At 39.9% G+C, this 15971-nt stretch overlaps 2 pseudogenes; one reads left to right on the forward strand and one right to left on the reverse strand.

Annotated features, from left to right (window-relative positions):
- Window positions 1-15971, reverse strand: part of LOC144615156 (EF-hand calcium-binding domain-containing protein 13-like) — a 99003-nt pseudogene that overhangs the window by 23949 nt on the left and 59083 nt on the right.
- Window positions 12811-12937, forward strand: LOC144615205 (U4 spliceosomal RNA; annotated as a pseudogene).

Raw genomic sequence — 15971 nt, forward strand, 5'->3', positions numbered from 1 at the left:
AGAGAGGGAATCCCAAGCAGGCTTCTCACCGTTGCATGGATCCTGATGCAGGGCTTGAGCTCACAAACTGTGAAATCATGACCTGAGGTGAAATCAACAGTCAGATGCTTAACTGACTGAGCCACCCAGGCGCCCCATGAGTTGCCTTTTTTTTTGAGAGAGAGACAGAGTGTGTGCATATGGGAGAGGGGCAGAGAGAGAGAGAGAATGCTTTTTTTTTTAAAATATAACTTATTGTCAAGTTAGCTAACATACAGTGTGCTCTTGGCTTTAAGAGTAGATTCCCATGATTCATCGCTTACATACAACACCCAGTACTCATCCCAACAAGTACCCTCCTCAATGCCCATCACCCATTTTCCCCTCCCCCACAGTCTCCCCATCAATCCTCAGTCGTTCTCTGTATTCAGGAGTCTCTTATGGTTTGCCTTCCTCCCTCTTTGTTTGAAACTATTTTTTTCCTCTTCCCTTCCCTCATGGTCTTTGGTTAAGTTTCTCAAATTCTACATATGAGTGAAAACATGATATCTCTCTTGCTCTGACTTATTTCACTTAACATAATACCCTCCAGTTCCATCCATGTTGTTGCAAATGGCAAGATTTCATTCTTTCTCATTGCCGGTAGTATTCTGGTGTGTGTGTGTGTGTGTGTGTGTGTGTGTGTGTGTGTGTGTGTATCACATCTTTTTTATCCATTCATCAGTGGATGGACATTGGCTCTTTCCATAATGTGGCTATTGTTGATAGTGCTATTATAAACATTGGGGTACACGTGCCCCTATGAATCAGCACTCCTGCATCCTTTGGATAAATTCCTAGTAGTGCTATTGCTGGGTTGTAGGGTAATTCTATTTTTAATTTCTTGAGGAACCTCTACACTGTTTTCCAGGGAGGCTGCACCAGTTTGCACTCCCACCAAAAGTGCAAGAGGGCTCCCATTTCTCCACATCCTCACCAACATCTGTTGTTTCCTGAGTTGTTAATTTTAGCCACTCTGACCTGTGTGAGGTGGTATCTCAGTGTGGTTTTGATTTGTATTTCCCTAATGATGAGCGATGTTGAGCATCTTTTCATGTGTCTGCTGGCCATCTGGATGTCTTCTTTGGAAAAGTGTCTGCTCATGTCATCTGTCCATTTCTTCACTGGTTTGTTTGTCGGGTGTTGAGCTTGGTAAGTTCTTTATAGATTTTGGATACTAACCTTTATCTGATATGTCATTTGTAAATATCGTCTTCCATTCGATCAGTTGCCTTTTAGTTTTGTTGATTGTTTCCTTGGCTGTGCAGAAACTTTTTATCTTGATGAGGTCCCAATAGTTCATTTTTGCTTTTATCTCCCTTGCCTTCAGAGACGTATCAAGTAAGAAGTTGCTGTGGCTGAGGTCAAAGAGGTTGTTGACTGTTTTCCCCTCTAGGGTTTTGATGGTTTCCTGTCTCACATTTAGGCCCTTCATCCACTTTGAGTTTATTTTTGTGTATGGTGTGAGAGAGTGGTCCAGTTTCATTCTTCTGCTTGTTACTGTACAGGTCTTCCAGCACTATTTGCCAAAGAGACTTTCTTTTTTTCCTTGGATACTCTTCCCTGCTTCATCAAAGATTAATTGGCCATACCTTTGTGAGTCCAATTCTGGGTTCTGTATTCTACTCCACTGGTCTATGTGCCTATTTTTGTGCCAATACCATACTGTCTTGATGATTACCGCTTTGTAGTAGAGGCTGAAGTCTGGGATTGTGATGCTTCCTACTTTGGTTTTCCTGTTCAACATTACTTTGGCTATTCAGGGTCTCATGTGGTTCCCTACAAATTTGAAAGATTGTTTGTTCTAGCTCTGAGAAGAATGCTGGTGCAATTTTGAGTGGGATTACACTGAATGTGTAGATTGCTTTGGGTACTATCCACATTTTAACAATATTTTTTCTTCCAATCCATGAGCCTGGAATGCCTTTCCATTTCTTTGTGTCTTCTTCAATTTCTTTCATAAGTTTTCTACAGTTTTCAGCATACAGATCTTTTACCTCTTTGGTTAAACTTATTCCTAGGTATTTTATGGTTCTCGATACAATTGTAAATGGGATCGATTCTTTGATTTCTCTTACTATTGCTTCATTCTTGGTGTATAGAAATGCAACCAATTTCCGTACATTGGTTTTATATCCTGCGACTTTGCTGAATTCATGTATCAGTTCTAGTTTTTTGGTGGAGTCTTTTGAGTTTTCCATGTAGAGTATCATGTCATCTGCAAAAAATGAAAGTTTGACTTCTTTGCCAATTTGGATGCCTTTTATTTCCTTTTGTTGTCTGATTGCTGAGGCTAGGACTTCCAACACTATATTAAACAACAGTGGTGAGAGTAGACATCCCTGTTGTATTCCTGATCTCAGTGGGTAAACTCTCAGTTTTTCCCCATTGAGGATGATATTAGCTTGGGCTTTTCATATGTAGATTTGATGATGTTAAGATATGTTCCTTCTATCCCAACTTTCTGGAGGGTTTTTACTAATGATGCTGTATTTTGTCAGATGCTTTTTCTGCATCTATTGACAGGATCATATTGTTCTTATCCTTTCTTCTATCGATGTGATATACCACATTGATTGATTTGCGAATATTGAACCAGTCCTGCAGCCCAGGAATGAATCCCACTTGATCATGGTTAATAATTCTTTTAATATACTGTTGAATTCAATTTGCTAGTATCTTGTTGAGAATTTTTGCATCCATGTTCATCGGGGATATTGGCCTGTAATTCTTTTTAGTGGGGTCTCTGTCTGGTTTGGGAATCGAGGTAATGCTGGCTACATAGAATTAGTCCAGAAGCCTTCCTTCCATTTCTATTGTTTGGAACAGCTTGAGAAGAATAGGTACTAACTCTGCTTTAAATGTCTGGTAGAAGTCCCTTGGGTAGCCATCTGGCCCATTTGTTGGGACTCATTTGTTGGGAGATTTTTGATAACTGATTCAATTTCTTCACTGGTTGTGGGTCTGTTCAAATTTTCTATTTCTTCCAGTTTGAGTTTTGGTAGTGTGTGGGTGTCTAGGAATTTGTCCAATTTCTTACAGATTGTCCAGTTTGTTGGCATATAATTTTTCACAGTATTCTCTAATAATTGTTTGTATTTCTGTGGTGTTGGTTGTGATCTCTCCTCTTTCATCTGTGATTTTATCTATTTGGGTTCTCTCTCTTTTCTTTTTGAGAAGTCTGGCTAGGGTTTTATCAATTTTGTTTATTGTTTCCAAAAACCACCTCTTAGATTAATTGATCTGTTCTACTGTGTTTTTTGTTTTTTGGGTTTTTTTGGATTCCATATTGTTTAGTTCTGCTCTAATCTTTATTATTTCTCTTCTTCTGCTGGCTTTGGGGTTTCTTTGCTGCTCTGCTTCTAGTTCCTTTAGGTGTGAGGGTAGATTCTGTTTTGGGGACTTTTCTTGTTTCTTGAGATAGGCCTGGATTGCAGTGTATTTTCCTCTTAGGACTGCCTTTGCTGCATCCCAAAGGGTTGGGAATGTTTTATTTTCATTCTCATTTGCTTCCATATATTTTTAAATTTCTTCTTTAACTGCCTAATTGACCCACTGATTCTTTAGTAGGATGTTCTTTAACCTCCATGCATTAGGAGGCTTTCCAAATTTTGTCTTGTGGTTGATTTCAAGTTTCATAGCATTGTGATCTGAAAATATTCATGGTATGATCTCAATCCTTTTATATTTATTTAGGGCTGCTTTGTGACCCAGTATGTGATCTATTTTGGAGAATATTCCATGTGCACTCGAGAAGAATGTGTATTCTGCTGCTTTTGGATAAAAAGTTCTGAATATATTTGTCAACTCCATCTGGTCCAGGGTATCATTCAAGACCGTTGTTTCTTTATTAATTTTCTGCCTAGGTCATCTCTCCATTACTGTAAGTGGAGTATTAAAGTCATCCACAGGGAAGATGGCGGCGTAGGAGGATGCCGGGCTCACCGCATCCTGCTGATCACATAGATTCCATCTACACCTGCCTAAATAACCCAGAAAACTGCCAGAAGACTAGCAGAACGGAGTCTCCGGAGCCAAGCATAGACGAGAGGACCATGGAAGAGGGTAGGAAGGGCGGAGAGGCAGTGCGTGCTACAGACTGGCGGGAGGGAGTCAGGGCAGAAGGGCAGCCCGCCGGGCAAGCAGAGCCCCCGAGTCTGGCTTGCAAAAGCGGAGGGGCTGGACGGAGTGTGTTCAGACAGCAAGCAGGACTTAACATCTGGAAGGTTATAAGTTAACAGCTCTGCTCAGAGAGCGGGAAGGCTGGAGGACAACGGGAGGGAGAGTTGTTGAGCCCCGGACGACAAAGCTCAAATTGGTGGGGAACAAAGGCACTCGCCAGCGCCATCTCCCTCGCCCATCCCCCAGCCAAAATCCCAAAGGGAACCGGTTCCTGCCAGGGAACTTGCTTGCACCGCGCAAACATCCAACGTTGTGCTTCTGTGGATCCATCCCACTGGCGGCGGGTCTGACTCCCTCCCGGTGCCGCAGGGCCCCTCCAGAAGCTGATCACGGAAGGATAAGCTAGCTGAGCCTGCCCCTCCCGCCCCTGTGCACCTTGCCGATCCACCACAGCTAATACGCCAGATCCCCAGCACCATAAGCCTGGCAGTGTGCAAGTAGCCCAGATGGGCCACGGCACGCCACCCCACAGTGAATCCCGCCCCTAGGAGAGGGGAAGAGAAGGTACACACCAGTCTGACTGTGGCCCCAGTGGTGGGCTGGGGGCAGACATCAGGTCTGACTGCGGCCCCACCCACCAACGCAAGTTATTCAAGACAGCACAGGAGAAGTGCCCCGCAGTTCCGCACCACTCCAGGGACTATCCAAAATGACCAAACGGAAGAATTCCCCTCAAAAGAATCTCCAGGAAATAACGACAGCTAACGAACTGATCAAAAACAATTTAAACAATATAACAGAAAGTGAATTTAGAATAATAGTCATAAAATTAATCGCTGGGCTTGAAAAAAGTGTAAAGGACAGCACAGAATCTATTGCTACAGAGATCAAGGGACTAAGGAACAGCCAGGAGGAGCTAAAAAATGCTATAAATGAGCTGCAAAATAAAACAACCACGGCTCGGATTGAAGAGGCAGAGGAGAGAATAGGTGAACTAGAAGATAAAATTATGGAAAAAGAGGAAGCTGAGAAAAAGATAAAAAAAATCCAGGAGTATGAGGGGAACATTACAGAACTAAGTGATGCACTAAAGAGAAATATTCTACACATAATTGGTATTCCAGAGGAGGAAGAGAGAGGGAAAGGTGCTGAAGATGTACTTGAAGAAATCATAGCTGAGAACTTCCCTGATCTGGGGAAGGAAAAAGGCATTGAAATCTAAGAGGCACAGAGAACTCCCTTCAGACGTAACTTGAATCGATCTTCTGCATGACATATCATAGTGAAACTGGAAAAGTACAAGGATAAAGAGAAAATTCTGAAAGCAGCGAGGGATAAATGTGCTCTTACATATAAAGGGAGACCTATAAGACTTGTGACTGATCTCTCTTCTGAAACTTGGCAGGCCAGAAAGGAATGGCAGGAGATCTTCAATGTGATGAACAGAAAAAAATATGCAGCCAAGAATCCTTTATCCAGCAAGTCTGTCATTTAGAACAGAAGGAGAGATAAAGGTCTTCCCAAACAAACAAAAACTGAAGGAATTCGTCACCACTAAACCAGCCCTACAAGAGATCCTAAGGGGGATCCTGTGAGACAAAGTACCAGAGACATCGCTACAAACATGAAACCTACAGACATCACAATGACTCTAAACCCATATCTTTCTATAATAACACTGAATGTAAATGGATTAAATGTGCCAACCAAAAGACATAGGGTATCAGAATGGATAAAAAAGCAAGACCCATCTATTTGCTGTCTACAAGAGACTCATTTTAGACCTGAGGACACCTTCAGATTGAGAGTGAGGGGATGGAGAACTATTTATCATGCCACTGGAAGTCAAAAGAAAGCTGGAATAGCCATACTTATATCAGACAAACTAAACTTTAAATTAAAGGCTGTAACAAGAGATGAAGAAGGGCATGATATAATGATTACAGGGTCTATCCATCAGGAAGAGCTAACAATTATAAATGTCTATGTGCCAAATACAGGAGCCCCCAAATATATAAAACAATTACTCACAAACATAAGTAACCTTATTGATAAGAATGTGGTAATTTCAGGGGACTTTAACACTCCACTTACAGAAATGGATAGATCATCTAGACACACAGTCAATAAAGAAACAAGGGCCCTGAATGATACATTAGATCAGATGGACTTGACAGATATATTTAGAGCTCTGCATCCCAAAGCAACAGAATATACTTTCTTCTCGAGTGCACATGGAACATTCTCCAAGATAGATCACATACTGGGTCACAAAACAGCCCTTCATAAGTATATAAGAATTGAAATCATACCATGCATACTTTCAGACCACAATGCTATGAAGCTTGAAATCAACCACAGGAAAAAGTCTGGAAAACCTCCAAAAGCATGGAGGTTAAAGAACACCCTACTAAAGAATGAATGGGTCAACCAGGCAATTAGAGAAGAAATTAAAAAATATATGGAAACAAACGAAAATGAAAATACAACAATCCAAACGCTTTGGGATGCAGCGAAGGCAGTCCTGAGAGGAAAATACATTGCAATCCAGGCCTATCTCAAGAAACAAGAAAAATCCCAAATACAAAATCTAACGGCACATCTAAAGGAAATATAAGCAGAACAGCAAAGACAGCCTAAACCCAGAAGAAGAGAAATAATAAAGATCAGAGCAGAAATAAACAATATAGAATCTAAAAAACTGTAGAGCAGATCAATGAAACCAAGAGTTGGTTTTTTGAAAAAATAAACAAAATTGATAAACCTCTAGCCAGGCTTCTCAAAAAGAAAAGGGAGAGGACCTAAACAGATAAAATCATGAATGAAATGGAATTATTACAACCAATCCCTCAGAGATACAAGCAATTATCAGGGAATACTATGAAAAATTATATGCCAGCAAACTGGACAACCTGGAAGAAATGGACAAATTCCTAAACACCCACACACTTCCAAAACTCAATCAGGAGGAAACAGAAAGCTTGAACAGACCCATAACCAGTGACGACATTGAATCAGTTATCAAAAATCTCCCAACAAATAAGAGTCCAGGACCAGATGGCTTCCCAGGGGAGTTCTACCAGACGTTTAAAGCAGAGATAATACCTATCCTTCTCAAGCTATTCCAAAAAATAGAAAGGGAAGGAAAACTTCCAGACTCATTCTATGAAGCCAGTATTACTTTGATTCCTAAACCAGACAGAAACCCAGTAATAAAAGAGAACTATAGGCCAATATTCCTGATGAATGTGGATGCAAAAATTCTCAATAAGATACTAGCAAATCGAATTCAACAGCTTCTAAAAAGAATTATTCACCATGATCAAGTGGGATTCATTCCTGGGATGCAGGGCTGGTTCAACATTCGCAAATCAATCAATGTGATACATCACATTAATAAAAGAGAAGATAAGAACCATATGATCCTGTCAATCGATGCAGAAGAGGCATTTGACAAAATTCAGCATCCTTTCCTAATAAAAACCCTCGAGAAAGTCGGGATAGAAGGAACATACTTTAACATCATAAAAGCCATTTATGAAAAACCCACAGCTAACATCATCCTCAATGGGGAAAAACTGACAGCTTTTTCCCTGAGATCAGGAACACGACAGGGATGTCCACTCTCACTGCTGTTGTTTAGCACAGTGTTGGAAGTTCTAGCATCAGCAATCAGACAACAAAAGGAAATCAAAGGCATCAAAATTGGCAAAGATGAAGTTAAGCATTTACTTTTTGCAGAAGACATGTTATTATACGTGGAAAATCCGACAGACTCCACCAAAAGTCTGCTAGAACTGATACATGATTTCAGCAAAGTTTCAGGATACAAAATCAATGTACAGAAATCAGTTGCATTCAACAGTTGCATTCATCAGTTGACAAATAAAGAAACTGATCCCATTCACAATTGTACCAAGAAGCATAAAATACCTGGGGATAAATCTAACCAAAGATGTAAAAGATCTGTATGCTGAAAACTATAGAAAGCTTATGAAGGTAATTGAAGAAGATATAAAGAAATGGAAAAACATTCCATGCTCATGGATTGGAAGAATAAATATTGTCAAAATGTCAATACTACCCAAAGCTATCTACACATTCGATGCAATCCCAATCAAAATTCCACCAGCAATCTTCTCGAAACTAGAACAAGCAATCCTAAAATTCATATGGAACCACAAAAGGCCCCGAATAGCCAAAGTAATTTTGAAGAAGACCAAAGCAGGAGGCATCACAATCCCAGACTTTAGCCTCTATTACAAAGCTATAATCATCAAGACAGCATGGTATTAGCACAAAAACAGACACATAGACCAATGGAATAGAATAGAAACCCCAGAACTAGACCCACAAATGTATGGCCAACTCATCTTTGACAAAGCAGGAAAGAACATCCAATGGAAAAAAGACAGTCTCTTTAACAAATGGTGCTGCGAGAACTGGACAGCAACATGCAGAAGAATGAAACAAGACCACTTTCTCACACCATTCACAAAAATAAACTCAAAATGGATAAAGGACCTGAATGTGAGACAGGAAACCATCAAAACCCTAGAGGAGAAAGCAGGAAAAGACCTCTCTGACCTCAGCCGTAGCAATCTCTTACTCGACACATCCCCAAAGGCAAGGGAATTAAAAGCAAAAATGAACTACTGGGACCTTATGAAGACAAAAAGCTTCTGCACAGCAAAGGAAACAACCAACAAAACTAAAAGGCAACCAACGGAATGGGAAAAGATATTTGCAAATGACATATCGGACAAAGGGCTAGTATCCAAAATCTATAAAGAGCTCACCAAACTCCACACCCGAAAAACAAATAACCCAGTGAAGAAATGGGCAGAAAACATGAATAGACACTTCTCTAAAGAAGACATCCGGATGGCCAACAGGCACATGAAAAGATGCTCAACATCGCTCCTCATCAGGGAAATACAAATCAAAACCACACTCAGATATCACCTCACGCCAGTCAGAGTGGCTAAAATGAACAAATCATGAGACTGTAGATGCTGGAGAGAATGTGGAGAAATGGGAACCCTCTTGCACTGTTGGTGGGAATGCAAATTGGTGCAGCTGCTCTGGAAAACAGTGTGGAGGTTCCTCAGAAAATTAAAAATAGACCTACCCTATGACCCAGCAATAGCACTGCTAGGAATTTACCCAAGGGATACAGGAGTACTGATGCATAGGGGCACTTGTACCCCAATGTTTATAGCGGCACTCTCAACAATAGCCAAATTATGGAAAGAGCCTAAATGTCCATCAACTGATGAATGGAGAAAGAAATTGTGGTTTATATACACAATGGAATACTACGTGGCAATGAGAAAGAATGAAATATGGCCCTTTGTAGCAACATGGATGGAACTGGAGAGTGTGATGCTAAGTGAAATAAGCCATACAGAGAAAGACAGATACCATATGGTTTTACTCTTACGTGGATCCTAAGAAACTTAACAGAAACCCATGGGGGAGGGGAAGGAGAAAAAAAAAAAGAGGTTAGAGTGGGAGAGAGCCAAAGCATAAGAGACTCTTAAAAACTGAGACCAAACTGAGGGTTGATGGGGGGTGGGAGGGAAGCGAAGGTGGGTGATGGGTATTGAGGAGGGCACCTTTTGGGATAAGCACTGGGTGTTGTATGGAAACTAATTTGACAATAAATTTCATATATTGAAAAAAAATAAAGTCATCTACAATTACCGTATTATTATCAGTAAGATTGCTTATGTTTGTGATTAATTTATAAATTTGGGTTCTACCAAGTTGGGGGCATAAACATTTACGATTGTTATCTCTTCTTGATGGATAGGCCCCTTAATTATGACAATAATGCCCTTCTTTATCATTTGCTACCGTCTTTACTTTAAAATCTAGTTTGTCTGATATAAGTATGGCTATTCCAGCTTTCTTTTGACTTCCAGTAGCATGATATATGGTTCTCCATCCCCTCACTTCCAATTTTCAGGTGTCCTCAGGTCTAAAATGAGTGTCTTGTAGACAGCATATAGATGGAACTTGGTTTTTTATCCATGTTGATACCTTATGCCTTTTGATTGGGGCATTTAGCCCATTTACATTCAGAGTTATGACTGAAAGATATGGATTTAGTGTCATTGTGTTATCTGTAGGTTTCATGATTGTGGCAATGTCTCTGGTCCTTTGTAGTCTTTGCAGCATTCCACTCACAGAGTGCCTGCAGGGTTGGTTTAGTGGTCATGAATTCCTTCAGTTTTTGTTTGTCTGGAAAAGCCTTGATCTCTCCTTTCACTCTGAATGACAGCCTTGATGGATAAAGGATTCCTGGCTGCATATTTTTCCTATTCAGCACATTGAATATTTCCAGCTACTCCCTTCTGGCCTGCCAAGTTTCAGTGGACAGGTCTGCTACTACCCTTGTGTGTCTGCCCTTGTAGGTTAAGGCCCGTTTGTCCCTAGCTGCTTTCAGAATTCTCTCTTTATCTTTGTATTTTGCCAATTTCACTATGACATGCCTTGGGGCTGACCTGCTTCTGTTAATTCTGAAGGGAATTCTCTGGGCCTCCTGGACTTGGATGTCTGCTTCCTCCCCCAGATTAGGGAAGCTCTCAACTATAATTTGGTGAAACAAACCTTCTGCCCCTGTCTCTTTCTTCTCCTTCTGGAATTCCTATGATACAGATATTATTATATCTCATTGAATCACTTAGGTCTCTAATTCTCCCCTCGTGGTCTAATATTTTCCTCTCTCTCTCTTTTTCAGCTTCATCATTTTCCATGTTATCTTCTATTTCACTTATTCTTCCCTCTGCTCCTTCATCCTTGCTGTCTCTGCATCTAGTTTATTTTGCATCTCATTTACTGCATTTCTTAATTCATCATGACTATCTCTTGTGTCCTTGATCTCTGCAGCAATAGATTCTCTGCTGTCTTCTATAGTTTTTTCAAGCCCAGCTCTTAGTCTTATGACTATTATTCCAAATTCTTGTTTAGATATATTGTTTATATCTGTTTTGAGCAATTTTTCTGGCTGTCATTTCTTCCTAGAATTTTTGAGAATTCTTCTGTCTAGTCATTTTGTCTAGTTTTCTGTCTTTTACGTGTTTTAATAGTTTGTTATGTGTCCTGCCCCTGTGAGTACTACTATGTTAAAAAGGGGTCATATACTATCCAGGGCCTGACCCTTCAGGAGGTGTTTTTGGAGTGTGTCACATGCTCTCTGTTGTTGTGACTCTGGTTGCTTTATACCCCTACTCGCACTGGTGGTTTGGACTTTCCACCAGGCGTGCTTTGATTTGTTCATTGAAGTAACCCTGGAAAAAATTAAAAAGGGGAGGGGGTGGAAGAAGCCTTATCCCATAGAAAGAGGGAAATGACAGAAGCAGGGAAAGAGAAAAAAAAATTGAGCAGGCAGAGAATCAGAGAAACTATATGGCTTAATCTAGAGAGAGAGAGAAAAATAAAGAAGGAGGAGATACAGAAGAGGTGTAAAATGCATAGATTAAAAATGCCTGCTTAAACAAATTAACAACCAGAATAGAGAAGGGAAGGAAGAAGAAGAAGGAGAAAAGACAAGAAAAGAAAATATGTATTTCCAAAAATCAAATCAGAAAATGAAAAACTGCCGGACCGTTGTCCGATGGTGCCCTGGAACCAGTGGTTGTGCTGGTCTGGAGGAGGGACCCTCTGGTTGGGTAAGGGTCAATTCTCCCTCCAGCAGATATGCAGTTGCCAGGCATGGTGAGGCAGGGTTTGGTGTAAGCAGTCCAACCTCCACTGGGGGCCTGCTGTCCTGTTCCCTGAAGCCCCACCATGTTGGTGATTGGAGGAAAATGGCATCGTCGCAGTTTCTCCTCCCTAGACCAAACCACCCTGTTCAGGCAGCCCTCACAGCACAGCACAGGCACGATCTGGTCAGTTTGTCCCGCTCCACAGTCTCCTGCACCTCCCAGGCACTCAGCTGGGATTCAAACCCCAACGTCTTAAAGGATCCCACTCCACACACCCGGGTTCTGGGGTGGCACCACTCTGCCAAGCTGACAAAGGGCCTCTCAGGACAGAATCTTAAGCAGGATCCATGCCCAGCACAGAGCCTGATGTGGGGCTCCATCTCACAACGCTGCGGTCATGACCTGAGCTAAAATCAAAAGTCGGACACTCAACTGACTGAACCAACCAGGCACCACTCTACCCGAGTTCTAATCTTAATTCTACCACATACTAGCTATGTGACTTCTTTAACCTCTGTGCTGTGGTTTTCCCATCCATAAAATAAAAATAATAGAGTTGATGTGAGAATTAAGTGAGTTAATAAATAAAAATTATTTAGAACAGTACTGGCACATAGTAAACCCTCAATAAATGTGAGTAATATAATAAGTATTATTGTTATTACTTGATACAGACAAGTCTAGAATTATAGAGGTGCGTACTTAACACCAGGGCCCGGGTAGCTCAGTCAGTTAAGCGTCGACTTCAACTAAGGTCACGATCTCTCAGTTTGTGAGTTCGAGTCCCCCATTGGGCTCTGTGCTGACAGCTCAGAACCTGGAGCCTGTTTCGGATTCTGTGTCTCCCTCTCTCTCTGCCTATCTGCTGCTCGCACTTTGTCTCTTGCTCTCTCAAAAATAAATAAACATTAAAAAAAAATTTAATACAAAACAAACAAACAAAAAAAAGACAGGGCCCAGCTTTGCACAGTGGCAGTATCATAGCCAATGAGGTTTATCCGAGGCGCGATTATTGCTAATTGAAAACTTTTCCCCAAAAAGACAGGGCCCCGGAAAATCTTTCCATCTGAAAATTATTAATAAAAACACTTTAGTCACCTTTTTAGGAATTCAAGAAGAAAGCCTGTTCTCTGCCAGAGGTATGACTAGAAGGAATAAAATCTCCAATGATAACCTAAATCCCAAGGCCATCATGTGTGAGTGTCAGGTTCCAAATCAATTTATATAATACATAAATCTCAAAGAATTAATATAAAACTGTCACCAGCTAATATCTTTATGGAAAAAAATTAAATTGGATCCCAATTTCACTCTAAACATAAAAATCAATTTCAGGTGAATTAAAGACTTAACTATGAAAAAGAAATACTTAAAAACTTTTAGGAGAAAATATTGGGAAATATCTTAACGTCCTCAAAATAGTGACAGGCTTCTATTTTCCTTATAAAGGCTAAGTTATCTGCTAAATGTGAGAAGGGCTAAGGTTGGAGTAGGAATGGAAGTTTGAGAGAATGGAGATTGTTAATTAGTTATTTCAGAGAGTAAAAGAATAAACTAACTGGGAGAGGGTGGGAATCACATAATTCCTAGGTAGTGCTGAGGGCCACCAGACACTGATGGTCAAGATTTCAAAGTGTTCAATCTGCTGAGCTATATAATTTTCTCTAGAAATGATGTCAGCCACGAGGAAAAGCCAGGGTTGGGAGTTTTGTAAGACAGGTGCAACCAAAGGGCAATTTAGGGTACTGAAGACTGTAGGGTATTCGAGGTACACAGACCAGTGATTTTCAAGTGGATAAGGAAGAAAAGTGAAAACAGGGAGACTGGTGGGTAAGGACAAAGTTGAGGGATAAATGGATAGAAGGTCCCAATGAGGTATACAGAACCAATAAGCTGTCTGGTGAAGAAATGAGCAGCCAGATGAAGAAAAAAGGAAAGCAGTGAATATAAATGTGCAATATTTAACAACAAGAAAGGAAATTTAACTATAGATACGAGTAAGATAATATACTATACAACTCCGTGATAATAAAACTTTTTAACTCGGGGTGCCTGGGTGGATCAGTTGATTAAGCATCCTACTTCGGCTTGGGTCACGACCTCACTGTTTGTGAGTTCGAGCCCCACGTCGGGCTCTGTGCTGACAAGCTCAGAGCCTAGAGTCTGCTTAGATTCTGTGTTTCTGTCTCTTTCTGCCCCTCCCCGGCTCGTGCTCTCTCTGTCTCTCAAAAATAATAAAAATGTTTAAAAACAAAAACAAAAACTTTTTATCTCCACGAAACTAAAATTCCTAGGATAAATGAAGTGACTAACAATGCAAATAATCTCTTCATCCAATTAATCTATTATGTTCCACCTTGTATAGAAAGCAAATTAAATTGATTTCTAGTGTAAGGTAAAATAACTGTTACTTAAAATGCACTATTACCCAACAGCTAAGCACAAAATAACAAAATGCTACTTTTCGCTTCAATTTTTAAACTAGCTTCACTCCATTTAAAATGTACATATAAGACCTTGTATTTCTTTACAGTGAGCTTCTGAGTGGCCAAGACTGTCTTTCTCATCTTAACAGCTCATCAGCTTAACAGAAAGCATATATAACAATGGCTCAGTAAATATTACTGAATAAATTGGAAGATGGAAAAAAATATATAAACAAATGAAAGAGGAAATTCTGCATATGAGTACTCAGCGCTAGTCACTAGATGGCATCACTTCCCCAAACTGGGAAGACGTTTTACATCTTCCGAAAAGGAATTTTATATACACGGTTCTAGCTCTTTATAGTAAGTGTGAGGATAAACAGGAAGCTCATAAAAACTTTCAATTCATTTGCACATGGAAGTGCTCGAGATTTAGAAATCATTAACAGAGAAGATTGAAACCAAACATCAGCAGTAAGCCAGGCATCTGTTTGGCTGATGATCTACAGGATGACTACCTCTTCTAGTCTGCTACACTCTTCTAAAGTTTGTCACACCAGTTGGTCCACTAAAAGCACAATATATGTTGGGGTGGGTGGCTCAGTCGGGTAAGTGTGTCCAACTCTTGAGTTCCGCTCAGGTCACGATCTCATGGTTTGTGAGATCGAGCTGTGCACTGGGCTCTGTAACTGACAGTGTGGAGTCTTCTTGGGATTCTCTCTCTCTCCCTTTCTCTCTCTCTGCCCTGCCCCTGCTCTTTCTCTGTCTCTCAAAATAAATAAATAAACTTGAAAAAGTAAATAAAAGCACAAAATGTGATGTTCTTACATAATTTTTCAGAGAAGCGTTCCGTATTGGTCATCATTGTATCAATGAAATCTTTAAAATTCACTTTTTTCGTTTCTAAGGAGAAAAGAATATTTTCTTCAATATCTTCAAATGTTAATTATGACAACTATAGAATTATGTAAAATAAATTATAGGGAGATAACATGATTATAGCCATCAGCTAATACCACTAAAAATATATGGTTCTAAGAGGAAAAAGCAATTCAACACACAAGGAGAAAGTAAAACTGAAAAATGCCAGGAAAGTTAATCAAAATCTTTCTAGTTACAAGCGTACAACATTTTTAATTTTAACTTACATTATCTTGTCTTGGCCTGACAACAACTCAAAGATATGTCGGTAAAGAATTAGTGTATTATTTTATACATTTTAAAAAATACTTAGACATGATATCATGATTTTTTTCCCCAGGTCACAAAAGGAAATACAAGATCAGAGATTAGAAGTGAGCTTTCTTGACCTCTGGTTTCTCCCACCTCAGGCTACCATTCACTTTGTTATCTTTATTCCAGTATGCTTTTGAAACTATTAAACATTTTAATAGTCATTCTATACTTAGAAAATGTCTTTCTTTGATTATATATAATATCCCAATATTAGAATGGATAAAGATTTCTAAGAATTTTCTAAGGCCGCATATAAAGGTTTTATATAAATAGGATGAGCTTTTGATAACACTACTCCTTTGTTTATCCCACTAAAAAAATCAAATTCCAGTTCTAATCTATAAAAGATAAGGCACAGCCTATTGCCTATTTCCAAGATAAAGAATCTTTGAGAAGTTTACTTTAAGGAGCACCAAATTACTTTGTATTCTTAACCAAATATTTAAAGACTTGAAAA

This window comes from Panthera onca (genome assembly GCF_046562875.1).
Source record: "Panthera onca isolate mPanOnc1 chromosome E1 unlocalized genomic scaffold, mPanOnc1 haplotype 2 h2.Chr16_ul_14, whole genome shotgun sequence".
NCBI classification, from domain to species: Eukaryota; Metazoa; Chordata; class Mammalia; order Carnivora; family Felidae; genus Panthera; species Panthera onca.